This window comes from Schistocerca cancellata, chromosome 3, assembly GCF_023864275.1.
Source record: "Schistocerca cancellata isolate TAMUIC-IGC-003103 chromosome 3, iqSchCanc2.1, whole genome shotgun sequence".
Taxonomy (NCBI): Eukaryota; Metazoa; Arthropoda; class Insecta; order Orthoptera; family Acrididae; genus Schistocerca; species Schistocerca cancellata.
Genome location: NC_064628.1, coordinates 840,040,201 through 840,067,955, shown reverse-complemented (window position 1 = coordinate 840,067,955; position 27,755 = coordinate 840,040,201).

The following is a 27,755-nucleotide window of genomic DNA, read 5'->3' as shown; positions in this document are numbered from 1 at the left end:
CATTGGTAGTTAGCAGGATATTAAGAGGAAAAGGCTTCGTGATGCTGGTAATTATGGACTCCCTGTCCAAGGAGACCGTTTCCCTGTGAGCTTAGAGATGAGGACAAGTGCTTCAGGGCTTTAACCGAAGAGGACATCAACCCCTAGACTTGATGGAAGTCGACTGTTCAAGACATAGACCAGGGAGGACATTGAACCTTTGGGAAGATCTGGCAACAATGCAGACTGGGCCAATAACATGAGAGCCCTCTTACTCATATCTTTCTGCATTTAACATTTCCTTAAGCACGATCAGTGGTTAACACCCTAACCACGATGAACACTCTCAGGTTGTACACATCCTCCTCCTTACTTCACAGTTGACACTATACATGATGTGAGCCAATGCTCTCCAGGTATTCGCCAAACCCAAAGCCTTCTCATCAGGTTGCCACAGGCTGTAACATCCTACATCACTGCAAATAACTTTTCCAGTCATTCACAGTCCAGTGGCATTGCTCTTTACACCACCTCAAGTGTCTCTTAACACTAACTACAGGTAAGTGTCACTTATGAGGAGCTGCTTGACAATTATATTCTATTATTTTTAACTCTCTACACACAGTTGTTGTGCTAGTTGGATTTCTAGTAACACTTTGGAACTCATGAGTGATCTCTTCTACTGATTTCAAGTGATTTTCTGCAACCATCTTCCACAATGCTTGGTTCAACTATCCTACACAGTGCTTGGTTGGTTGGTTGATTTGGAGGAAGGGACCAAACCATGAGGTCATCAGTCATATTGGATTAGGGAACCGAATGGGAAAGGAAGTCAGCCAAGCCCTTTTGACAGAACCATCCCGCTATGTACCTCAAACAATTTAGGCACGGAAAACCTAAATCAGGATCGCTGGTTTGAACCAGCATCCTCCCGAAGGTGAGTCCAGTGTGCTAACCACTGCGCCACCTTGCTCAGTTCACAATCCTTGATGGTCCCTGTCTGTCAGTAAATGAGGTCTGCTTGATCTTTGTTTAGCTCTGATTGTTCCTTCATGTTTCCACTTCACAGTCACTCCACCAGTAGTCGACTTGGGAAGCTTGAGAAGGGTTCAAATGTCTCCAATGAATTAATTACTTGGGTAACATCCGATGATCAGTTAACATTCAAAACCACTAGAGCTCCCATGACTGACCCATTCTGCAATTACTGCTTCTCTACTGAAAACACAATAACCTCCACCTCCCTTTATACTGGCAGTTCTGCCTCTCATAAAATCTAGTGGTTAGTTCAGCATCACAAAGGGGTTTCAGGGTACTTCAGATGAGTTAGTGTATACAGTGATATCTCTGTAATTATATTGTCACAGAAGAGCCTGAGCAGCAAAGTCATCATAGAGTAGTGGTTATGATACTACACTGTAGCACGGAGGGTTGTGAGTTCAAAACTCACCTCCACCATACAATTTGAATTTCTATATTCGGTTCGGTTACATTCTAGAAGTATCCATAAACGTCAAGAATCATTATAGTGGAATGTTCTGTAACTGTACATCTACCGCATATGTTACGCGAAGTTAGTGTTCGTCATTCATCTGATCACACCTTCTTCTACATGACGTTATTCTGGTGGAGGAGCCGGGTATTGGAACTTGTGATAGCACACATTACCAACACACAGTGGCTCCCTTCAGGCCACCACAGAGCTGCCGTTTACGTGGCGAGAAACCCGAGTTTGAGCCATATTCAACAGATCACAATCTATCAGGAACAGAAGAAGAAGAGTACATTACGATGACAGCAACTGTGTGCCACCACATGAAACATCCTTCTGGGTTCTCTGGTGACGATGGCCAAGATCCAAACAAGTGGCTGAAGGTATTTAACAAATGGCATGACACCGTGTGTTTGGCTAACGTGTTTTTCTACTTGGAGGGCACTGCGAAGCAATGGTATGAGAACAACGAGGGGAAGTTCACAACCTGGGAAGTATTCCAGGTGGAATTACGCAAGTGTTTCAGTGACACACAACGACAGAAGTGCAAGGCTGAAGATAAATTAAAATGCAGGGCACAGCGTCCAGGAGAAACTACAGCATCCTACATTTAAGACGTCTTGGAGCTGCGTAAAATAGTGGATCCTAAAATGAAGAAGGAAGATAAGGTTGCACATCTCACGAAGGGTGGTGCTGAGGACATGTATCAAGCCCTACTCATGAAGGAGGTTTCGACGGCAGGCGACTTCATAAAATGGTGCCAGTATATCGAGACAATGCATCAAAAAAGAATTACACACAAGAAGTTTGAATGGTTTCCAAGTGTCGTACCGATGTCTGTGATGGAGGAAGGAACTGATTTCACAAATGTTCTTCGTCAGATAGTGAGAGAGGAAGTTCAGAAGACACTTGGATTGCATGGCGAGCAAAAAACCGAGACGCTTCAAGAGGTCATAAGGGAGGAAGTGGAACAGACATTGAACCCAATTCTCGTCCTTCATTTCCTTTTAAAACGGTGGAAGTCGAAGCCCAGGCGAAGTTACATTCCTACAATGCTGCATGAGGATCCTGTTTGGGCACCAAGGAAGACTGACGTCTGGAGGATCCAGGATATCAAACCAGTAGGTTTCCACTGCGGACCACTGGGACATGTGGTGCGCTATTGTCGAGAAAGGCGGCGGATGTTTGATGACGCCCGCGCCAGAAGACAGCAGACCGATCTTAGCCGACGCCAATTCCGGGATGACGAAGATGAACAAAAGGATGTGGGTGTAGGACGACGCACGTCACCATAGCCGCAAGCTAGCCGCTGGACAGGACGCTCCCCAACACGCCGATCAAGGTCTCCATCGCCGTTTAGAAGCTCCAGCCGATCACCTAGCCGCCGCAACCTGGAAAACTAAAGGTTGCGACCTTCCTTGGAGGTGAGGCTGCCGAAGAGAAAAACCCTTCTCCGTCGATCACTACAAAAGTGATAGGAAACTACGTCGATATCCTCGTGGATGGCCGACCAGCCCAAGCTCTTGTGGACTCTGGAACATCATATTCAGCCATTTCGGGACAGTACCGTTGCCAGCTGCAGAAAACCGTACTCATCAACAACAAAAAATCTCTGCTGAAGGTGGATAATGGGCAATATGTAAAACCTACAGGAAGGTGTACCATTCGTGTAGGTATAAGTGGCCATACGCAGCCCTTAAAATTCATCGTCTTACAAGAGTGTAGTCATGACGTCATTCTCAGATGGGACTTATTGAAAGCTTCTCAGGCAATTACTGATTTTGGTCGCTCGATGATTATGCTAGACGAGATGAGATGCTGTGGACAGGAAGATGCACATCCGAGTGTGTGGAGACTATGTGAGCTAGATGAAGTGATCATTCGTGCAATCAGCACTAGAAGGGTAACTGTCATGTGTCATGCCACGCATCAGCCCATGGATCTTGTACTGGAATGTAAGAGAAGCATTCCACTGAAGAATAACTTGGTTATCCCAGCCTCTGTCGTCTCGTTTAAGAATGGATTCGTTGAACTGTGGATAGTTAACTGTCTCCTAGAACCGCAGATCCTTCCAAGACGCATGTGAGTAGCAAACGCTGAGCCGTTAATTGCAGAACAGCTGAGCGTCATAGAAACCTACCACGCCGAGTCTGTCCGCCGCTCGTGGTCTCGCGGTAGCGTTCTCGCTTCCCGAGCACGGGGTCCCGGGTTCGATTCCCGGCGGGGTCAGGGATTTTCACCTGCCTCGAGATGACTGGGTGTTTGTGTTGTCCTCATCATTTCATCATCATCCAGGAAAGTGGCGAAATTGGACTGAGCAAAGATTGGGTAATTGTACGGGCGCTGATAACCACGCAGTTGAGCGCCCCACAAACCAAACATCATCATCATCATGCCGAGTCTGTGGGCGAAATTAGCGCTACCACTACGAGATAAGATCTTATAGCTCGACTATCACCCAATCTCACTAAGGAACAACAGAAGAAGCTACTTGCCATTCTTCAAGAGTTCTCTGAATGCTTTAGTCCACAGGTGAAGAGCAAATTAGACAAATCGATGGTGAAGCACCGGATTAGCACTGGAGACCATTAATCAATAAGCCAGAGAGCATACCGTGTGTCAGCAATCGAACGTCGAATAATTCACGACGAGGTAGAGAAAATAATGAAAAATGACATCATTCAGCCTTCGCAGAGCCCATGGTCGTCACCAGTGGTTCTCGTCAGGAAGAATGATAGCAGTTGGCGCTTTTGTGCTGATTACAAGAAGCTTAATAAGATAACGAAAAAGGATGTTTACCCTCTTCCACGAATTGACGATACACTAGATTGTCTGTAGGGGGCTAAACTCTTTTCAACCACTGACATGTACTCGGGACACTGGCAAATCGAAGTAGGTGAGGCTGACCGTGAGAAAACTGCATTCATCACTCCTGAGGGCCTGTATGAGTTTAAGGTAAAGCCATTTGGTTTGTGTAATGCACCAGCAACTTTTGAACAGATGATGGATAATCTTCTAAGGCACCTGAAGTGGACGATGTGTCTTTGTTATTTAGATGACATTATAGTGTTCTCAGAGACATTTGATATACACATAAGAAGACTGAGGGCATTCTTAAGTGTCTCCAACAAGGCGGACTGAAACTTAATCCAAGAAAGTGTCTCTTTGGAGCAAAAGAAATCAAAATACTTGGACACCTTGTGTCAAACGAAGGTGTGCGGTCAGACCCATAAAAGGTGAGATCTATAATGGAATTTCCTATTCCTAAAAGTATTAGAGAAGTGAAAAGCTTCCTCAGATTATGTTCTTATTACCATCGTTTCATCAAAGACTTTTGCATCAAATGGTTCAAATGGCTCTGAGCACTATGGGACTTAACATCTGTGGTCATCAGTCCCCTAGAACTTAGAACTACTTAAACCTAACTAACCTAAGGACATCACACACATCCATGCCCGAGGCAGGATTCGAACCTGCGACAGTAGCAGTCGCGCGGTTCCGGACTGAGCGCCTAGAACCGCTAGACCACCGCGGCCGGCTACTTTTGCATCAAAGCCAGGCCACTCCAAGAGTTGTTAAAAGCCGATACTAAATTTATCTGGGGTGGTGCTCAACAAGATTCTTTCGGTGTGCTGTGAAAAGCGCTGACAACTGACCCCGTACTTGGTCTGTATGATGAGAGAGCACCTACAGAGCTACACACACATGCCGCTGGGTATGGGATCGGTGCTGTTCTGATGCAAATTTTGGATGGAAAAGAGAAAGTTGTGGCCTATGCTTCTAGGGCACTTACAAAAACCGAGAGAAACTACTCAACTACAGAAAGAGAATGTCTTGCTGTGATCTGGGCCATGTGCAAATTTCGACAGTATCTATATGGAAGGCCATTCACAGTTTTACAGACCATCACTCAATTTGTTGGTTGACAGGTCTTAAGGATCCAACAGGACGACTCGCCAGGTGGTCACTATGTCTTCAAGAGTATGACTTTGCCATAGTGAACAAAAGTGGAAGAAAACACCAAGATGCCGACTGTCTCTCAAGAAACCCTGTGCAAGACCATCAAGACATTGATGAAGATAGTGACTGTCTCGCTGAACTCCAGGATCTCTCTGCTGAGCAGAAGAAGGACGCCAAGATATCTCAAATTATGCTTTCCTTAAATCAGTCAGAAGATGTAAAAGGACAATTTAAGGTAGTTAATGGATTACTTCACAAGAAAAACTTTGATCCGTTTGGAAAGAAGTGGCTACCAGTGATTCCTAAACACATACACTTAGATGCTCTACAGAAATTCCATGACACACCTGAGACCGGACATTTAGAATTTATTAAGACATACCATAGGATCCGCAAGAGATTTTTCTGGCCAGGTTTATTTAGGAATGTCCGTCACTATGTGTCGCACTGCCGAGAGTGCCAGAGGAGAAAGGCAGTTCCTCAGAAACCATCTGGCCCATTTATACCAATTCCACCAGCCGGAACGCCTTTGCAGCGTGTTGGGATTGACCTTCTCGGACGATTTCCAACGTCTGCTAGTGGCAACAGGTGGATTATTGTCTGCACTGATTATATGACACGCTATGCCATTACAAAAGCCGTGAAAACAGCCGAAGCATCCGAGGTAGCCAAATTCATCGTAGAAGATATTGTATTAAAACATGGTGCCCCAAGGTCGTTAGTTACGGATCGAGGGAAAGTTTTTCAATCGAATCTTGTGACAGAGATAAACCGTCGGTGCAACATTACTCATCACATGACGACTGCCTACCATCCGCAAACTAACGGTCTTACGGAACGGCTTAATAAGACCTTGACCGACATGCTGTCAGTGTTCGTCAATGTTGAGCAGAGCAACTGGGTGCTAACTTTCGTGAGTTTGCCTACAACACCGCCAAACAAGACACCACAGTATTTACGCCATTTTTCCTGGTGCGTGGCCCTGAGGCGACTACGACGATAGACACCGTGTTTCCGTTAAATCCTGATGACGTGGACGACGACTTCATCGGCCAGGTGTTAACCAGAGCTAAGGAAGTTCGGCAGTTAGCTCGACTCCGCACGCTGCAGGCTCAAGAAAACGATCGCCGAAGGTATGACGTGAGCGAGCACCCTGTTGTCTACCATCCTGGTGACCTCATCTGGATCTTCACTTCTGTTCGGAAGTTTGGTCTCTCTGAGAAGCTCCTCAGGCGCTATTTTGGATCTTATAAGGTTGTAAGACAGTTGTTTGATGTTACTTATGAAGTTGAAGATTTCGACCCCGATGCAAGACGACGAAAGATCAGAGATACGGTCCACGTCCTTAGAATGAAGCCCTATAAGGATCCTGCAACCCAGGGTAAATTCGAAGCTCCAGGGACAGGCAACAAGCGGAAAGGTGACGAAGAGCGTAGCGGCAAAAGAAGTTCTAAGAAGCGCAAGAATTAGTCATCAGGAGTCGGAGTATTCAGGACTGATACTCGTTTCTGGACTAGGAGGACGTAACACCGAGACGCTGTTCTCTTAAGGAGGGAGCGAAGTCACGGAAGAAGCTGAGTATCACAGTCACCATAGTGTAGTGGTTACGATACTAGACTGTTGCATGGAGAGTCGTGAGTTCAAAACTGAATATATACCGTATGTGTTCTAGCCGGAAGCAGTTCGCTCCGCGCTCTTGTATGTGCAAGTGCTGAATAAACCTTCGTTAAGTGAAGTTAGTGTTCGTCATTCATCTAATTACACCTTCTACTACTTGACAATGTTATGCCTGAATACAATGTAGACAGTATACAAGCGATTTCAGCGTTTCATTAGTGTATGAACATTATTCATGAAATATGATGTTTTCGCAAGAGTTAATCATTAGGTAATATTATAACATATCCCTTACTACTAATATTTTTAGTAGGCACAGATATTTATGCATTGGCGCTTAGTGGTGGTTTTTTATCTTTTGGAAAAAGTTTTCAACAGCATAAATATTTTGATGACTTTTACGAAAAGACTTTAGCACAAACTGCCAAGTTCTGTATATTATATTTGTTCTATACTGGCTTAATCATATCTGAGTTTCACTCAATTACTGCCCCTATAAACATGATATCTAATTTGAAATTTGTGTCGAGCAGTGCTGCAGTGTGGTGCATAGGTACAGGAGGCTACTGAAAATAGAAGCGAGATGATGTTTGTGATAGTGTAAATTTCTAATTTCGATCATGTATTCATTGACTATGCAGACATTAAGTAATGTGGAGTACCTGCACGAAAAAAAAATGGTTTCTGATCTTGTTTCTGATCTTACCAGATGTAGGTTTGATCATCACAAAAATATTGTTAACTATATATGACGGTAGTATCTGTTCCCGAAAGAACAGTTACCGTCAATGACCATGCAGCTTTGCTAGAAATGAAATGATAATTAAATAGACACCCTAGCTGCAAGCAGGCGTTGATATACTTCATTGGGGACATGTTGAAAATGTGTGCCCCGACCGGGACTCGAACCCGGGATCTCCTGCTTACATGGCAGACACTATATCCATCTGAGCCACCGCGGGCGCAGAGGATAGTGCGTCTGCAGGGACTTATCCCTTGCACGCTCCCCGTGAGATCCACATTCCCAACATGTCCACAACACTACATTCGTAGTGCGCCTAATAGATGTTTGCCCATCATACTCGTTACTCGTGGCAGATTAATCTATCAAGTCCCGTACGAGTTCGGGCATAGCGTGTGCGTTCGCACAAGAAGGTCAAAGGCCGGGAACCCATATTTTTAACTATATATGACGGTAGTATCTGTTTCCGAAAGAACGCACACGCTATGCCCGAACTCGTACGGGACTTGGTAGATTAATCTGCCACGAGTAACGAGTATGATGGGCAAACATCTATTAGGCGCACTACGAATGTAGTGTTGTGGACATGTTGGGAATGTGGATCTCACGGGGAGCGTGCAAGGGATAAGTCCCTGCAGACGCACTATCCTCTGTGCCCGCGGTGGCTCAGATGGGGTTGCCGGCACGGTAGCTCAGCGTGTTTGGTCAGAGGGTTAGCTACACTCTGTAATAAAAAAACTGAGTGAATGGATCAACGAACAACCTGAAGGGATGTCATGAGACGTCCGCCCCGAACATATACAACGAACAAATTAGAACAAAATGAGATCAACAAAGAACTTAAAAAAAAAGAGGGATAGAGTGTTTGCCATGTAAGCAGGAGATCCCGGGTTCGAGTCCCGGTCGGGGCACACATTTTCAACATGTCCCCAATGAAGTATATCAACGCCTGCTTGCAGCTAGGGTGTCTATTTAATTATCATTTCAAAAATATTGTTGCAATATTATTACTGAATTATATTAATGGATTAAATTGATAAACACTCTCACTTTGGTCTGAAATGCAGTCGCTTAAGATAAAGTAGTCCCTTTTATAAGTTTACTCTTTCTCAGTAGAACGATGACTGTGTTACGTGATCCCTGTCGTTATTCATATTAAACGATCTTAACAGATTGTCCAAAATCTGTGTGCACAGAGTGCTATGGGTTCTGGTACTCAGTCTTCTGAGTCATTTTTATCAATGAGACAACAAGTAGATGATGTTTATATATGACGTCAGGAATTTTGTGACTTGGAAAAAAAAATGGTTCAAATGGCTCTGAGCACTATGGGACTTAACATCTGTGGTCATCAGTCCCCTAGAACTTAGAACTACTTAAACTTAACTAACCTAAGGACATCACACACATCCATGCCCGAGGCAGGATTCGAACCTGCGACCGTAGCGGTCACACGGTTCCAGGCTGAAGCGCCTAAACCGCACGGCCACACCGGCCGGCTTGACTTGGAATGCATACACATACATCGTGTAGAGATTTTTCGACCCATGGTGACTGTTACAGCATACATAATAATGACCTGCATTGTACAGATGTTTGATTAACAAACAAAGTTCATGCATCACAGGTGTCACACCCCCATCTCCTCAAAGGTGGTTGGATGGCCATCGAGCATTGAGCTCTCGCTCACTGGGACAGTTGACCAGCCCTGTTTCAAATAATTAGCCTTTGTACAGAGGCTAAATTTTACAACTGCCGAAGCTTATATAAGAGCGAATGTTCTTTGCCTGTACTTTCGAGAGGACGTATTAATTCCAGAAAGATCGCTGCATCTTACGCCATCCCATTCCTTTCTGTGCGCTTGATTTTCTTGCCTGGTTTTCACCAGCCCCCGTAGAGTCTGCTGAAAAGATGGTAGCTCCTAAGATTTCTGATAATTAGCAGAATAGAATTAATATGAAGAAGTTCTTCTATGTAAATCAGCTCACATAAAAGAAGGGTTTTCTATGATTGTGATCAGCAAATACTGCAGAGGGACGGTTTGCATTGAGTTGTAAGAATCAGTGTAGGTACACTCTGCACATATTAGGAACTATTACTAAAAGCCTAGATATTAACTCTGCTGTGACTGTAGGAGGATACAAGATGACTTGGACAGGATTTGTGATTGGTGTAAAGAATGGCAGCTAACTCTAAATATAGATAAATGTAAATTAATGCAGATGAATAGGAAAAAGAATCCCGTAATGTTTGAATACTCCATTAGTAGTGTAGCGCTTGACACAGTCATGTCGATTAAATATTTGGGCGTAACATTGCAGAGCGATATGAAGTGGGACAAGCATGTAGTGGCAGTTGTGGGGAAGGTGGATAGTCGTCTTCGGTTCATTGGTAGAATTTTGGGAAGATGTGGTTCATCTGTAAAAGAGACCGCTTATAAAACAAAAATACGACCTATTCTTGAGTACTGTTCGAGAGAGGCGGGCTGCTAGATTTGTTACTGGTAGGTTTGATCATTAAGCGAGTGTTACGGAAATGCTTCAGGAACTCGGGTGGGAGTCTCTAGAGGAAAGGAGGCGTTCTTTTCGTGAATCGCTACGGAGGAAATCTAGAGAACCAGCATTTGGGGCTGACTGCAGTACAATTTTACTGCCGCCAACTTACATTTCGCGGAAAAACCACAAAGATAAGTTAAGAGAGATTAGGGCTCGTACAGAGGCATATAGGCAGCCATTTTCCCTCGTTCTGTTTGGGAGTGTAACAGGGAGAGAAGATGCTAGTTGTGGTACGAGGTACCCTCCGCCACGCACCGTATGGTGGTTTGCGGAGTATGTATGTAGATTTAGATGCAGATGTAGATGTATCTGTATTAAATCATTCTATCTGGCATAACACAGATCGGATGTATTTGAATATCTTTTAAGAATAGTTGTATGGAGCAGTGGACAACTCCTAAGAAAAAACATTAACACTAAGTAAGAATGATTGAACAGAGCAGACAGAGTAGGCAGTCTGGATGGACATAAAGCAAAATTTTTGGGCCAATAATTCTCACGATGCACTCTTCAACCCGACATAAAAAAATCTCAACTGCAACCACGCACTAACATATACAATCATAAAAATGTTCGGTAAGCATAACACATCTATTATTTGTTACGACAATAACGTAACTGATAGAAACCTGCGTTATATTTGTGACTTGAAACTTGCAACAGAGGACTCCGAATATTTTATTTGAATGCCGTTGGAGTCTAAGTTAATCTTACACCGTGAAGAGTGTGTGTGTGTGTGTGTGTGTGTGAGAAGATGCTAGTTGTGGTACGAGGTACCCTCCGCCACGCACCGTATGGTGGTTTGCGGAGTACACACACATACACACACACGCAAGGGGCGGGAGGGGGGGGGACACCCTCCCCTTCCCCCCACCCCCCACCTCCGCCCTTCCCCCCACAAACGCTAACACATGTGCGCGCGTTCATGTGCGCTCGTTTACAGTGTCAAAAATGCACGCACGGAACTTTTACATAACCTACAAATAAAATTTTTAGATTTATTGCAGGTCGTACCACAGCAGTGGTGGATATCAATATCGAGCAATTATTGCATAGTTTTCAGTAAGTAATACTAGTGACATAAAAATTTTCTGAGTATCGCACCGTGTCACAATGTAAAAAATTATATTGGAAAAAGGAACGTTTCAGCCATCGTTACAGTGGCATTCTTCTGGGTCTACTGAACAGGGCCAGAAAAAGGCCGCTGTAACCGTGGCCGAAGACCCAGAAGAAGCCCGCTGTAACCGTGGCCGAAACGTTGGTTTCTCCAGTATACTTTTTTACATTATGGCACCGTACAATATTCAGAAAACTTTTATGTCAACTGACTCTGGCCGCTCAGGCCTAATCAATTATAAAACAATACTGTTATTAATAACAACATTATATTCAAAACATAACGGGTTTAACGTAACAATCGGCCTGACTAAACGCATTCCATAGACAACAGTTCACGGAACTTTTGCACCAGTTGAGTGTTACTATACGGCTACAGGAGAATCAGTCGCACAAACAGAACGTTTACAAGGTGCAACTATTAGTTTGTCACAGAATAATTTAAAACTGTCCAGAAATTTACCATGGCATTACGGCCTTAGAGACACACATAGGTAATTATTATCTGTTCTAGGCCACTGACAACTAAAATAAATTCAGTTTGAGTTACCGTATTGACTTTGCCCATGGGTGATTGTGAAAGAAATGACCGTCGTAGAAGTGACAGACACAAGACACTGCGTGCAATTCGAGCACATACGTTTTTCGTATATGTTGACATGTCAAATACACGCCCAACAATATTAACATCCCCGACGAACACAAACATAACACATTTTCGCAACTTCTTCTAAGCACAGTCGCTGTTCATTACGTGGCAGTCTCATCCTGCACTACAGAAGTTGAGTTTCTCTTACCTTTAGGCCGAAAAGACTTTCTACTGGACGCTGGGAACCCAAAATAAAATCTTAAATCTTCTGTTACACTCTTTTATAGAAAACTGGAAGTTACGAATTCGCCTCGTACGCAACTGTCGAAGACAGAGAGTAATGCGAAGTGACAGCTGCTCGTACACATACGTCATTCAAAGAGTAATTGTTTATCGCGGGAAAACACTCAGAGCGTAAATAATACGCAGCTGGAAAACAATCAAAGAGTAAATAATTCGTGGCGGGAAAAACAATCTCGTACCGAACATGAATAAAAGTTATGTATCAGCCGTTCAGAACTTTGACCTGAATTCAAAGTAAAATATAGAACTGAAGCGTCAGTCGCTCAGAATTTCGACCTGACTTCAAAGTAAGCATAGGAACTGAACTAATGATTTGTTTTGCAAATAGCAACGTCGATTGTACTAGCCCTCTGTCAACCTGCTTGGTAACAGAAATAATCACTCAAATTTTTCCTCCCATTGATATGACTCTATATATAAAGATCAAAGACCCGACATTTGACTTTATGATTTGGATACGGCTTGATCCTCATGGGTACTTTATTTCTCATAAGTGTTATATATCCTGGCATACGGAGTGTTTCAGTTGATCCACAACGGGAAAACATTTCGGAAAACACACACAACACACATGCATCAGATACGGACACTCGCTCTTTTGCCTAGAGTCAGGCACATAAGAAATTATGTTATAAAAACACTTTATTAGTTGTATATTGTATTAAACATAAGATAGATTCATATGAATTCACCATAGAAAAAACATTTGTAAAGATATTATATAGTAGTTGAAATGTATCTTGACAAATCCTATATCACAAATGTGATGATAATAAATAAATAAATTGACTGACGCAATGGTGGCCAGGTTGTCAATATGAAAGGTAATGTTTACTATTCCATGATGTCTCTCTATGGAGTTGATGTCCGTCTGAACAGATTACCCATGAGAGAGCAGCACACTGATCTCTAAGTTGCCGCTATTTAGTTGCTGTTACGGTTACATTATAGATTTCATTTGGTGGTTGCATCATGCAACATTTTACGGGCAAAGGGACTAAGTGCTGCAGCCTGGAACTTCTAGCTGATAGTTTGTCATACATGACGCAAAAGAATCGTGCGTCTTACATTTTCCTTGTTTGTCACAGACCTGCGTAATAAAGAAATAAATTTCTGCAAAATCCTTTATTTATTCACATAAAAAGTCAATATTTACACATGAATAATGTGGTTGTGGGCCGTTAACGAATTATTCGTACTGGGTATGTGGTTTTTAAAATTAGTCTCACGACTAAAGGTGTTGTCAGTAATTAGGAGATGTGTCAAAGACAAAAGAGAAAACTCAGCACTCCACATTATTCACAAGTGACATTTGTTTAGCCAGTGGCACCTCAATAATTTCAAATGGTAACGTAATGAACGGTCTACCATGGGCTCATACTGATTTCTTGTCTATTATGTTCAGAATATGTATTGTCGGCCCCTGACAGTTGAGTGGTCAGCGCGGCGGAATGCCACGCCAAGGGGCCCGGTTCGATTCCCGGCTGAGGCAGGAGATTTTCTCCGCTCAGGGACTGAGTGTTGTGTTGTCCTCATCATCCTTTCATCCCCATCCCCGACGCGCAAGTCGCCCAATGTGACGTCGAATGCAATAAGTACTTGCCCTCGGCGGCTGAACTTACCCGAATGGGGGACTCCTGACCCACAATGTTGTACGCTCATTTCCAGAGTATGTACTCTGGTGTAATCGACTGACACCAACAAGAACATGAAATATCCTACTTGTACGTAAAATTACCATTAAATAAAAGCCGATTAAAAAATTCCCGTTTGAGAGCGTTGCTGCAGCGTATATGCAACGTAGCGCGCGGGCAGGTATTTAAGCACCGACGCGTAGGATAGGGATTAGTGTGGCATTCGTATCTTTCCTACATTTGTGCAGTAAATGCGGAATCGTGAACTACGGCGTTATTACCAAATGTGCCCAGACAGCTCCAACGTAATGTTATTATTTTCTGGGTTGCCGAAGTACAAACACCGGTTGACAACCATCGGAAAATGAAAAATGCATATGGGCCAATATGTTCGTCGAAAACTACCGTTGTGGAAAGGTGAGCCAAATTTCGTGCTGGTCGCGGTTCGACACAGGACGCTTGTCGATCTGAGAGGCCAGCCTTATTTGATGGAACCTGGTATCTCCATCACTGGGGAACGGTACTGTGCAACGCTGGAGAAATTACAACGTGCAATTAAGGCGAAACGTCTGGGAAAACTGCAGCAACGGTACTGCTGCTTCAAGATAATGCATGTCCCCATATCGCAAATGTACACTACTGGCCATTAAAATTGCTACATCACGAAGATGAGATGCTACGGACGCGAAATTTAACCGACAGGAAGAAGATGCTGTGATATACAAATGATTAGCTTTTCAGAGCATTCACACAAGGTTGGCTTCGGTGGCGACACCTACAACGTGCTGACATGAGGAAAGTTTCCAACCGATTTTTCATACACAAATAGCAGTTGACCGGCGTTGCCTGGTGAAACGTTGTTGTGATGCCTCGTGTAAGGAGGAGAAATGCGTACCATCACGTTTCGACTTTGATAAAGGTCGGATTGTAGCCTATCGCGATTGCGGTTTATCGTATCGCGACAATGCTGCTCGCGTTGGTCGAGATCCAATGACTGTTAGCAGAATATGGAATCGGTGGGTTCAGGAGGGTAATACGGAACGCCGTGCTGGATCCCAACGGCCTCGTATCACTAGCAGTCGAAATGACAGGCATCTTATCCGCATGGCTGTAACGGATCGTGCAGCCACGTCTCGATCCCTGAGTCAACAAATGGGGACGTTTGCAAGACAACAACCATCTGCATGAACAGTTCGACAACGTTTGCAGCAGCATGGACTACCAGCTCGGAGACCATGGCTGCGGTTACCCTTGACGCTGCATCACAGACAGGAGCGCCTGAGATGGTGTACTCAACGACGAACCTGGGTGCACGAATGGCAAAACGTCATTTTTTCGGATGAATCCAGGTTCTGTTTACAGCATCACGTGTTTGGCGACATCGCGGTGAACGCACTTTGGAAGCGTGTATTCGTCATCGCCATACTGGCGTATCACTCGGCGTGATGGTATGAGGTGCCATTGGTTACACGTCTCGGTCACCTCTTGTTCGCATTGACGGCACTTTGAACAATGGACGTTACATTTCAGATGTGTTAGACCAGTGGCTCTACCCTTCATTTGATCCCTGCGAAACCCTACATTTCAGCAGGATAATGCACGACCGCATGTTGCAGGTCCTGTGCGGGCCTTTCTGGATACAGAAAATGTTCGACTGCTGCCCTGGCCAGCACATTCTCCAGATCTCTCACCAATTTAAAACGTCTGTTCAATGGTGGCCGAGCAACTGGCTCGTCACAATTCGCCAGTCACTACTCTTGATGAACTGTGGTATCGTGTTGAAGCTGCATGTGCACCTGTACCTGTACACGCCATCCAAGCTCTGTTTGACTCAATGCCCAGGCGTATCAAGGCCGTTATTACGGCCAGAGGTGGTTGTTCAGGATACTGATTTCTCAGGATTTATGCACCCAAATTGCGTGAAAATGTAATCACATGTCAGTTGTAGTATAATATATTTGTCCAATGAATACCCGTTTATCATCTGCATTTCTTCTTGGTGTAGCAATTTTAATGGCCAGTAGTATAGTAGCGCAGAAGCTACGCCAACTCACGTGGGAGACACTTGAGCACACCCCCTATAGTCCTGATCTCTCCCCATGCGGTTATTACGTCTTCCGTCTCTTAAAAAGGGCCTTGAAGGGTCGAAGATTCCTGTCGGACGTGGACATCTTCACGCTACAGTACACGGTGTTTTGCCAAACCGGTGTCTTCAGCCTGATACGTCGATGGGATGATTGACTCAGTGGTTACACCGGTTCTGCCTGAGTGGCATATCGATTCTGGAATGTACGGTCTTCGAACGGAAACTTCTTGATTGCCTCTTAATAAAAACCTATTAGTAATGTAAGGGGCAATCAAAAAGATAATAATAACATATTAGTAATATAAGGGCGATCAAGATGTTTCGTTGTGGTGACTTATTTGGTACGTTAAATAATGTAGACATTACATTCCATACAATTTTCTTATGTTCTGCATTCATTGATTTGGCTGGAAGTGTACCGAACAAAACTTCACGTTGGTGAATAGTTATACGAGGTCCTTCTGAAAAATGACAGACCTCCTGCTGTCTACAAATCTTTTTTGTTCCTAAAGGAAAGCGACATTCTTCATTAAATGTGTGTACCTCATAAAAATTGAAAAGTTAGTATGGAAGTATTGATAGGGTTTTTCCATCGCCTGGTACAAGTCTTTTTAGTTGACGCCATTTCGGCGACTTGCGTGCTGATGATGACGAAATGATGGTGTGGACATTATACACACCCTGTCCCGAGTGGAGAAATTGTCCTGATCTGTCTCCCAGACGTAACTCGTTATGCTAGAAGACGAGCTTCTTCATTAAGAACATAGAAATAACTTCTTCATGTAAATGAAAAAAATAAACTCTTCATAGAAAGAAAGAAATCTCCTCTAGGAAAACTAAGAACACTCATTATGGGAAAAAAAGCGTTATGACTAATTACTCTGGAGGAGAACTGGAAAGAAAACTCTTCTACAAAAACCAAAGGCAACTCTCTTAAAGAAACAATTAAAATAACTCGAAAAAACAACACAGCGCAAAGCAATTTATAAGGAATGGTGTAACTTTTTTTTTTGAGAAAAAACAATAAGGCTTTTCTGGAACAGTAGGAAAAAAAACCTTGTATAGTAACTTCAGACTACTTTACTGAGAGAGATATGCAAAAAAGTGCAGAAAAATTATTTAAACTTCTTTTCAATTTCTTACTTAACAGCCAGTGTGCTGAGTTTAGTCATCTCGAATGCCCGTTGTTTCTGGCTCTGCTGCCGGATGGAAGGGCCAGTCTGGTCGTAACATATTTTCTAGTAGTAGGCCTAATGCTAAGGTGCCCTGTGGGTAACGTGGACCAATCTGTTCCGAACCTACGACCACGTTTTCTTTTGATCGATGCACACGGAATGGTGTTCCACATTGGTTGCAGAGTACACTTAGTGCAATACGAGTCCGGTGCCATTCAAATTCGAAACAGTTTCTCTCGCGTCACCACTTTGTCATTGACAACGTCATACCACTGCGACTGGCGTTAGTGGGGAGAAAAGACTGGTGTACCTCAATCCACACACGCACCCAGGTCGTTCTAGGACCGACGATTTGTCTTGGTTGTGTGGGTGGCGATTCGAAGAATCTGCTGTATAATATTGCCATGGCTAGGCGTACGATGTCCTCATCAGTATAAGTTGACTCAATGTAGTATTGTCTGACGAATGGAAATGGAGACTCAGAGCTAGACAGTGCATTGGCGGAGACATGCCTGCAGTTCTATAGTGGAACACCAAAGCTTTTGTGATGGTTTTTGTTCTCACTTCAAGGATGCAAATCTGTCCTTTTGGGACACCGCAAGCCCACGAGCTTCTGACTGCGTTAAAAAAGAATCGTAAATAAACTGTTTGTACTGTACCATTTCATGCTTCCCAGGAATTATAAGTAACTAAAGAAAGACAAATACAAAGTAACTTTTTAGTTAATGCCGATTTTTACTGCACTACGTATGTTTCCTTTTGTAAATCGATATAAACGATTCTATTTACACTCATCCGATGCCGTATTCAAAAGCGTACATTTCTGTCCGGTTGGAGCTCTGCTGTCACGCTGGGTAAAAAAACAAGCAGCGGTGACGTGACTGTATTTGTTGGAACAGACTGTGGTTACGCTGTGGTCTAACACACAGTAATTCCAAACTACTCCTTTTCGGCACTTGTCTTGATTGCTCCGTTGTTGATAGCAGCATAAAAAAAATTGGATTCGAAGTTATTAGTTTTCTTGAAAAGAGATCAGTAACACTTGATATGAATTTCATATTTCGGTGTGTACGAGTTAATTTCTCTTGGCATACAGGTTATAATATTTCACCAGTAAGAGAGCGTAGATACTTGTGATTGTGTCCGGTAGCAGTTGCGAATCTTTGTAATGTGTGCCACTTCCTTCCAGATGAGCTACGAAATGTGATGAAATGTTGGCACATAGTTTGTGGCATTTCATTATACCAATTAACATGTATGAATCACACATATGCTAGAAAAAGGGTTCTCTCTCTTTCGCGACAATCGTTATCCATTACAATCACCCACTAGCAGAACCGATACAATAACTGTAATTTAGTTTTTGTTTATTGATTGTGCTTCGCTGCAGGTAAAAAGCTAGTTGTGTTGTCGTTAATACCGTAACAGGTTGCAGCTGCAGTCATTTTGAAAACTTTTTGTCGCTTCCGTTGTGAGAATCAGGATACTTATGACAGTTTTATGTTCACCATACATTGTGTGACACGCTAATGGTCTGAATTCGAAAATGCTATGGCGAACAAAATGACTGCCTTGGAGTCGTGCTGGTGACACCCAGTTGGTGCAATAGTACCGTGAACTAAATTCTGTAGCATGAATTGAGTCCGTCAGGTAATTTACATTAGATCTTTACGCTAGAATATAACTGACATAAGCAGATGCAACTAGTGATCTGCGATCGTTATTATGACTGTGGTGGCAGTATTTTAGTATGTTATATACACTGCCCCTCCCTCCCCCCCTCCCCCTCCTCCCCCCCCCCTTACCCACCCTTGTTATAAAATCCGAGCTGTCGTCGTTGGATTAAATGTGCTCGTCTGGCCATTCTTGAGGAAACCAGCCGAAATCAGAGCGAAATCTTTTCCCCCATATGTCATCTTTCCAATGAAAATTGGTGTAACATGAATAAATTGTGTAGGGGATGAAATTTACTACAAACGGAAATTTATAATTTTTCTTCTATCCTTTATAATTCCTAGATATAAAGCCTTAAAAATGTCTATAGCCAAGTTGGCAGAAACAAGTATTTTGCATGTGAAGGTTTTACTTGTTCGCAGTACTTCGTTCCCAGGGCAATTTTGAGAAAAATCAACCAACAACAATATAGTGCAACAAAAACTCTATGTAAGGCATACAAACCTTACCGAGGTAATCTTGTGTCCTTGGTAGAATTGCCAAAGCTACGCCTTGCTCTTCTCCCCATCCCTCCACACACGACCCGGAAGAAGGAGGGGGGGAGGGGAGGAATGGCAACAAAAGGGGCATACCACTGACAGATTAACACACTGGCCCCATGATGGTACGGGATACAGGCTAGGAAAAATAAGGATAAGAGCAGCTAATTTACGTATGAACACCGTCTTAGTTGATATGATTTCCAACAGGAAATATTCCAAAACAAGTTTAATACATTTAACTCTTTTTTTACTAGTATTAATCGACATACGAAGAGTTGTTAATCATGGCAGATAAATTTCAATAATAAGACATCCTGACAGAGTGGCGTTCTAAATAGTGATTGAAATTGCTAGATAAATCGTTGCTGTGTTGTGTGACCCACTGCAGGCGATAATTGCCTGCGACATTTCTAGCGACGTATCGCTCGTGTGTGGGGCACGTAATGAACTCGTTGTCAGCGAGACAACTTGATGTGTCAGGTCACGGGTCATAGATGCTCACTGCTATAAATTACGTATTACCGAAATGAAACACAGCATTATGCAGTGCCGACTATAGCGTCAGAACTATGGCGCACTGGATGACTTGAATGCCGCAGTTGGCAGCGGAATGATACATTAGATGTTCGAATTCGAGCGATCTCTACCAGTTCCGTACTAAAGAGATCAGAAGGCAAGGAAAAGTGGCTGCACTGTGTTGGTATTAAGGATACGAACTGCAGTGGCACAAATAGATAAAGCAGAAGATGCGTCAGCAGAAAAAAAATTTCAAAAGGCATTTCATTTCATGAATAAATCTACGATTTAAAACGCAAATTAGCGTTCTGTCAAAAATAGGGGCTAATTTCTTGTTTCCACCCCGCAGCTATGACCAATTTGGCTTATTCGTAAACGAACGAATGTACCACAGAAAAATACATAATACACATACATACGGTAAAATACAATTGCAGCTCACGCAGTTATATGGCTAAGAAATTGAGATAACGAAAAAGGAAAGTAATATCGGAAAACTGGAAACATAAATGCGTGAAACAAATTGACGCACTGCGAACCGTAAGAGCCTAAAGCACACTGTCGTAGATTTTGAACAACCTTACTGTGAACCAGCTCTAACAGTGCTGCACCCCTAAATTGTATTTATGGACATTTGCGAAAATTCGCCGATTTCTATGATATTCATTTCCATAAGGGCCCAAAGAACAAGTGGTAATTTTTGCATGAAAGCTCACTGGCGCACATTTCTTCATAAAATGTGGAAACTCTTGAAGAAATTCCCGACTATGACCTCACGTTCCACGTTTCAGCATTCTAGTTTGTGAAATGGAGCTGAGGATTTTAGTACTTTTAAGAGAGCGACTGACCTCACTACCTAACCAAGAATTGATGTTCGTGGTAACAATGTACATATCAGAAATTTTACAATGATGAAGTTGCAACGGGTTTCTGAGAAATGTTGTGTAAAGTAGCATATTCTTATTTGGAGACATGGGATACCACAATATTCTTCAAGTCACATAGAGGGAGACCACAATGTGTTATTTCCCCAGAGTTTGTAGATGCGTTGTAAAATCTAGTATCCAAATACATAGGCAGAAGCAAAAAAAAAACCTTAAAACACAGAGACTTAACAAAACTATTACGTCAAACATGAAACACAGACACTAAGGCGACCAAAGTCATGGGATACGACCTAATACCGTGTCGGACCTCCTTTTCTCCGGCGTAGTGTAGCAGCTCGACGTGCCTAAGTCGTTGGAAGTCCCCTGCATAAATATCGAGCCACGCTGCCTCTACACCCGTCCATAATTGCGGAAGTGTTGCTGATGCAGGATTTTGTGCTTGAACTGACCTCTCGATTACGTCCCATAAATGTTCGATGGGATTCGTGTCGGGTGATTTGCGTGGCTAAATTATTCGTTCGAACTCTCCAGAATGTTCTTCAAACCAATCACGAACGACTGTGGCCTGATGGCTTACCGCATTGTCATCCATTAAGATTCCAGTGTTATCTGGGAACACGAAGTCCACGAACGGCTGCAAATAGTCTCCAAGTAGCCGAACGTCACCATTTCCAATCAATGATCGGTTCACTTGGACCAGAAAGCCAGTCCATTCCATGTAAACACAGCCGATACCATTATGGAGCTGCCGCCAGCTTGCACGTGCCTAGTTGCCAACTTGGGTCCATAGATTCGTGGGGTCTGCGCCGCACTCGAAACCTACCATCAATTCTCACCAACTGAAATCGGGACTCATCTGACCAGGCCACAGTTTCCATTCGTCTAGGGTCCAAACGAGCCCAGGAGAGGCGCTGCAGGCGATGTCGTGCTGTTATCAAACGCACTCGCGTCAGTCGTCTGTTGCCTCAGCACGGTTAACGCCAAATTTCGTCGCACTGTCTTAATGGATACGTTCGTCGTACGTCCCGCATTGAGTTCTGCGGTTATTTCACACAGTGTTGCTTGTCTGTCGCTGTTAACATCTCAACACGAACGCCGGTGCTCTCGGTCATTAAGTGAAGGCCGTTGTCCATGGTGAGAGGTAATGCCGGAAAATTTGTATTCTCGGCACACTCTTAACACAGTGGATCTCAGAATATTGATTTCTCTAACAGTTTACGAAATGGAATACCCCATGCGACTAGCTCCAACTACCATTCCGCGTTCAAAGACTGTAAATTCTCATCGTGCCGCCAAAATCACGTCGAAAACCTTTTCACATGAATCACGTGTGTTCTGCCATTCTATACTTCGTATACGCGATACTACCAGCATCTGTATATGTGCATTTCGCTATCCCATGACTTTCGTCACTTCGGTGCAGACTTTAAAAAAAAATTAAAAAAGTAAGTACTAGATTTCACGCCTAAAGTGAGCAGATAGTTTTATCTGGACCTCAAGTCAGGTTTATGAAAATGATAACTAGGAACATGAAGTGTTGGAACAGGTCATAAATATGTGTGTGTGGTGCATTTAGTATCTATTCCTATAGTCCGATTCTGGTTTTACATTAATTGCACCCTACACTACAGTCAAAAAGGTACTATTGGCACTAGCCTACATGTGTAACTGTCATGACTTAGTAATAATAATCTTAACATTAATTAAAATTTCATAACAAAAAGTGGGTACACAATTTTTTTCGGAAATACAGGATGTTGAGACTTGGTTTAAAAACAAGTCAGCCCTACGAGACTGGCGGTTGATTGTCACTAATATCTACTTTTCTCAAAACTTCGTACCTGTGCTTTGGGCCGTTATGGTTCTCAGTGCCTCAGTTATTATCGCATTAAAATTTATGCGCGAAAGATGGGAAAGAAAGGCGGCCGTGCTCTTAACGAAGGTACCATCCTGGCATTTGCCAGAAGCGATTTAGGGAAATCACGGAAAACCTAAATTAGGACGAAGGACATGGGTTTGAACCGTCATCCTCCCGAATGCGTGTCCAGTATGCTAACCAAAGTGACACCTCGCTCGGTGGAATAGCGGTAACATAATAATAATAATTGAATCTAAGGGCAATTTTGGTAAACATTTTTGGAAACAGTGATCAATTAATTATTATATTTTGACTAAAGTTCAGTCTTGATCACTCATGTATGTTTTAATGATACAGGTAACCGGTTTCGGTTCTTTCTACAGAACCATCATCAGACCCATGGCTCCCTTAGGATGGTAGGCGGAGCTCTCCTCGCTGCTACGCAGTCAACTGAACTTTAGTCAAAATATAATGAATCTAAGGGAACTACCGCGGGAAAGTGGGGGTTTTTGGAGGGGACAAACTGCAGTCTAAGACAAAAACTGCAAAATGAAATTAATAGTAACACATAGGAAACGTACGTAGGGCATAAGCAGGGAATAAGGACAAAGCTACACAGAGTTCCTAAAAGAAAAGGGACTACACAACTAACGGAAATTTTTGAAAAGATAACAAATCTTGGAATAGATAACCAGAATTCAGCTACGGAGGTCAGGTCTAGTTATCGATTCCATGACTGATTATTTTCAGTGTTTTCGTTGTAGTTGTGTGCAGCTCTTTGTTACAGGATTTCGGTTTTTGGTGTTGCTCTCTGCACTGCTGCAATAAATAAGAAATCTTGGAATCGGTAACTAGAACTGGCTTATGTAGAACAATTCTAGTTGTCGATTCCACGGTTTGCTATTTATCGCGTTTTTGGACTAATACAGTATGTGATACCATACAATTAAATACTAAAGGGTTAGCAAGCGACACGTAATGAAAATGACATAACGAAGGAATGTGGAATCGGCAATTACAGCTGTACCACATATGAAAATTCTAAAGGAATGCAAGGTAGGCGTATGTATTGGTTCTTTATAGTATTTCAGTTTTTGTTGTTACCTCTGCCTTACTACTGTTGCAGTAGGTCTCCACAGTGCATTATTTGAGGACTACCATACATGGTATCACTCTTATTATCGATTCTGCATTTCGTTCTTTTTCGTGATTTTTACTGGCTGTTAACTATACCGTTAAGATTTTAGAATTTGTTTATCGCTCGTTACTCTACGCGAAAAATAACAAACGTTGGATTCGACAACTAGGCTTCACCTACATAGAAATAAGAACGGAAGAAATTAGTGATAAACACTCAAAGAAAAATTACGAAAATTCTCGAACCATGGAATGAAGAACTAGAATTGACCTATGTAGCTGTTTTCTTGCGTTCCTGCCTAACCTCATTCTCACAAATCGTGCCACATTTGGAAACAAACAACCAAATACTTATGAGAACCAAGATTATAAATACGATTTCTGCTTGAGTCACTCGCAGGAATTTTAACTGTGCACTTAAGTTCGTGTCTAACAACTCCCTCGGAAATCGCAAAAAAATTGTAATTGATAGTACAGTTTACGTCAGTTGCTAAGACAACCAATGGTAACGTATAATAACAGCCAGTTACATCCTTCGCGTTGTAAACTCATGGTGTCGTGCAGGATGTCACTGATAAAACCTGACAGGTGGAATCGGACACTAGAATTGATTCAAAATAGAACTTCATTCCAGATATTAATCTATAATCCGTTTGAAATTCTTATAAAAATATATTATTTCTTACAGTAGGGCCATGGAAAGCGTGTGTTTCAAGACAGCATGGCAATGCACTAAACTTCTCGAATGTTATAAAAACGAGCGAGTACAGGAAGCACTTGGCGTGGCAGCTTCTTAGGAGCATAATCTGTAATATTCCGATCTTGTTCCAAGTACAGGATTTATAAAATTCTCCAACACAGACTGCCTTAGACGAATCGTGATACACAGTCTAGAAGACCGGTTTACAAAATTAAATTGCCCTGAATATAACTACCTTGTCGAAGATCTCCACGCTCACTAAACAAACATGATACACGAAATAATATAACGCGTCCGCAGAAAGGCGAAATCGATTTGACGCCTGTGCTTTGGCCACGAATGGTTAGCAAAAATGAGACGCTTTTTGGTAACTTACCAGAGACCGCTATTGTTGCCTGTGCTACTGCATTTCACGATTTTCCTAAGGTGTAGCTGAATGCGGACAGGAACGTTGTTGGTGTTGCTCGCCATTCGACTCGCTCAGACTGTTGCTAAGACACGGCATTGGACGTTGCATAGATCCCTGCATTGTTGATAACTGTGTCACGCCGCGATTTCTGGTGTTTACTCTAAGGTGGACAATTATCACAGTACTATTAAAGAAACAAGGTACCCTCCACCACGCACCGTACGGTGTCTTTCGCAGTATCTATGTAGCTGTAGATGTAGATGTAGAAACTGTCCAGCGATAAAAATAGCGGCATTAATGGGCTGTGGCGTCCGCGGCAATGCCGAGAACAAACTGTCCCTGCTGCCCGAAGGACAGAAATAATGAAAAATTAAAAGAGGAGGAGAAAACTGATAAAAATAGTGAAATGGAGCAGTCAAGGCAAATCTTTCACTATGTTAAAAGTAATCAAAGTAGTTTGTTTACTTTTATTTAGTGTTAGACATCTCGTTCCGTAGCACCAGATTGAGGAGCATATCTTCTCAGTCATGGAAAGAGTCTGTGCGTAAAATTAACAAGGGAAACGTTTATACCGGATTACATTTACATGAACCGTAGGCAAATGACAAACTGCTGGGTAAAAGCTATCATAATAAACAATATAATAAACTGATAGAAGGAGTGTGCCATGAGAAAATTCTTCATGGTGGCTTATTCAAAATGCACTAGAATACTGCACGCCTTTTTACGTAAGAGACAAGGAGGTGCGATACAAATGCAGATTGGATTTCTGCCTAGTATTAACTGAGAGAGAGATGCGATTTATCGGGATTAAGCTCATACTGTTAACAGCCAACGGCATTAAAAGAAATGTATATTAAGAGGCCAATGGAATTCCAAGACCCCCTAAGATCCTAACCGTGAACTTATTCCATATCGTGCTCGAATCATCCATTTCTGAGCCAAAAATACCCTTCGGGATTGGGAAGAGTTACCCCAGAACTGAATATCGTATGTTACACTACTGGCCATTAAAATTACTACACCACGAAGATGACGTGCTACACATGCGAAATTTAACCGACAGGAAGAAGATGCTGTGATATGCAAATGATTAACTTTTCAGAGCATTCACACAAGGTTGGCGCCGGTGGCGACACCTACAACGTGCTGACATGAAGGAAGTTTCCAACCGATTTCTCATACAAAAACAGCAGTTGACCGGCGTTGCCTGGTGAAACGTTGTTGTGATGCCTCGTGTAAGGAGGAGAAAATGCGTACCATCACTTTTCCGACTTTGATAAAGGTCGGATTGTAGCCTATCGCGATTGCGGTTTATCACATCGCGACATTGTTGTTCGCGTTGGTCGAGATCCAATGACTGTTACGAGAATATGGAATCGGTGGGTTCAGGAGGGTAATACGGAACGCCGTGCTGGATCCCAACGTCCTCGAATCACTAGCAGTCGAGATGACAGGCATCTTATCCACATGGCTGCAACGGATCGTGCAGCTTCCTCTCGATCCCGAAGTCAACAGATGGGGACGTTTGCAAGACAACAACCGTCTGCACGAACAGTTCGACGACGTTTGCAGCAGCATGGACTATCGTCTCGGAGACCATGGCTGCGGGTACTCTTGACGCTGCATCACAGACAGGAGCGCATGCGATGGTGTACTCAACGACGAACCTGGGTGCACGAATGGCAAAAAGTCATTTTTTCGGATGAATCCAGGTTCTGTTTACATCATCATGATGGTCGCATCCGTGTTTGGCGACATCGCGGTGAACGCACTTTGGAAGCGTGTATTCGTCATCGCCATACTGGCGTATCACTCGGCGTGATGGTACGGGGTGCCATTGGTTGCACGTCTCGGTCACCTCTTGTTCGCACTGACGGCATTTTGAACAGTGGACGTTACATTTCAGATGTGTTACGACCCGTGGCTCTACCCCTCATTCGATCCCTGCGAAACCCTACATTTCAGCAGGATAATGCACGGCCGCATGTTGCAGGTCCTGTACGGGCCTTTCTGGATACAGAAAATGTTCGACTGCTGCCCTGGCCAGCACATTCTCCAGATCTCTCACCAATTGAAAACGTCTGGTCAATGGTGGCCGAGCAACTGTCTTGTCACAATACACCAGTCACTACTGTTGATGAACTGTGGTATCGTGTTGAAGCTGCATGGGCAGCTGTACCTGTACGCGCCATCCAAGCTCTGTTTGACTCAATGCCCAGGCGTATGAAGGCCGTTATTACGGCCAGAGGTGGTTGTTCTGGGTACCGATTTCTCAGGATCTATGTACCCAAATTGCGTGAAAATATAATCACATGTCAGTTGTAGTATAATATATTTTTTTCCAATGAATACCCGTTTATCATCTGCATTTATTCTTGGTGTAGAAATTTTAATGGCCAGTAGTGTATAAGCGAATGAACGTAGACAAATTAATCTCCGTGCCGGACTACACTCACTACAGATACCGTCCTAATCATGAATATTAAAGCATTACATTTCTGAACAAAATCCTTTTGAACATGGGCTTTCCATGACAGCTTATCAAATATCCGAAGTGTTCAGATTCACTAATCGTATGACCCTTCTGTGTAGTCCAAATGTCTGTTTAAGTTGAATTGTTTGTTATAAACTATAAAATCTGTCTTATTGTGATTTAGCTTCACTTTTTTCGCAGGCTATAATCTTATGGCTGGAGCTGCACTATTTGATTCTTTCCTATGATGCACTCAACATCCTTCACAACCCAGCTAGTGCCATCAGCAAACAGAAATACCTCAGAAT